Raw genomic sequence first — 1,504 nt, 5'->3', positions numbered from 1 at the left:
TTTTTTTTAATTTTTAAAAAAAAAAAAAAAAAAAAAAGTAAATACCTTCAGTGCCGGGCATCTTCTTCAGTATGGCAGTGTAAGATTCAGCTTCCTTTATCAAATAGATTTCTGTAATTTAGTCTTTATTTTTTAAACTTAAAACACTTCTATGTGAATTTCATGTCTTGTCTTTTCTTTTCACGGAAACAATTAGGATCAAGTAATACATTCATGAAAACTTCTCAGACTTTTATGTATTAAACAGTATTTTTAAATTGCAGTTTGTTGTTGCTCTAAATGTTAAAAAATATTTGTGTAAAAATATGTATGTAATCTAAGGACTACATAATAGCTTGCTACAGATGTGTGGGGAGCCTGCTCTGATGCACTGGAAATCTGTCAGAGCAGACTCGATTAATCAAGTCTGTTGGAGCACAGAAATTGATGCAGTCTGGCAGCCTTCCACATCACATGTATCAGCATTCCTGTGTGTTCCTGTGCTGAATAAATGGCAGCAAGACATTTTGAAAATAAAATGCTTTCCCTAAGCTTGAATTCAGAGCGCCCTGCCACCATTTTTTCAGCACGGGGATGCTGATGCACGTCGCATGAGCACTTTAAATTAATGCGGCTTGCTAATTAAAGTGCCTGGTGCCTCATTCTAGAACACACACAAAAATGCCCCTAGAGATCAGCTTTGATGTCTTACCTTTAAAATGCCTACAGTATTTCTAGAAAAAAAAACCATTTCTGTTGTCCTCCTGTCAGAGGAAAAGATGACAGTACCATATTCAAACTGTAGACAGAATATTAACATTTCAGAACATATTTTTGTAAAATTGCTTCTTCCCTTGTCCTGTTAGATGGATATAAGAGGTTTTTAAAATTTTCAGGTTCCTGTTATCAAAATGGATCACTGCTTTTGTGTGATGCATTTTACCAACAGGCCTGTCATTTCACGTTTGACTACAGAAAAATAAATGTCTAATGGAATGATGATACCAGGGTGACCAACCTGTGACGTGTGCCACAAGTGGCACAAGCAGCCTGTCTGTGTGGCATGCTCCCTCCAACCTGTCACAAGGGAACACAGTGGCAGATAGGGCAGGGAGCAGAGCAACAGATTGGCCAGGGAAAGGGGATCAGAGTGGCACTTGGGAAGGCTGGAGAGCTTGCTTGTGACACATCTGTCAGAAAGATTGGCTCTCACTTATATAATATGTAGAAGTAACTCTGATGGAATAAGTTATTAGCAGGGATCCTGGTTTTATCCGCTTAAAAATCCCCAATTCTCTGGTTTAAAAAAAAAAAAAAAATCTAAAATTTTCTGATTAACCCCCACCCCCCCAAATCCTGTATTTTTTCTGCAATTAAAATGCCACTATATATCAGGTATCAGTTAAACATAATGTTTTATTATTATATTTACAATTTGAAAGCAGTCTGGAAGTCTGCCAGTACCTCAATCATTATATTATAATAAATTCTAAATACCTATATATTTTGGTATTTGATTTTTTTT

At 36.2% G+C, this 1,504-nt stretch overlaps 1 long non-coding RNA gene across 1 annotated transcript in view; it reads right to left on the bottom strand.

Annotated features, from left to right (window-relative positions):
- Positions 1-655: 655 nt before the first annotated feature.
- LOC109301698 overlaps positions 656-1,504 on the bottom strand; it is an 18,012-nt gene continuing 17,163 nt past the window's right edge. Inside the window, exon 3 of the long non-coding RNA XR_002098572.1 lies at positions 656-666. This is a non-coding gene — a long non-coding RNA (uncharacterized LOC109301698). The remainder of the gene's footprint in view (positions 667-1,504) is intronic.

This window comes from Gavialis gangeticus, unplaced genomic scaffold (genome assembly GCF_001723915.1).
Source record: "Gavialis gangeticus isolate Ggan-Ray unplaced genomic scaffold, GavGan_comp1, whole genome shotgun sequence".
In the NCBI taxonomy this organism is placed as follows: domain Eukaryota; kingdom Metazoa; phylum Chordata; order Crocodylia; family Gavialidae; genus Gavialis; species Gavialis gangeticus.
Note: the sequence above shows the minus strand (reverse complement) of the source record. Positions and strands in the feature narration are given on the sequence as shown.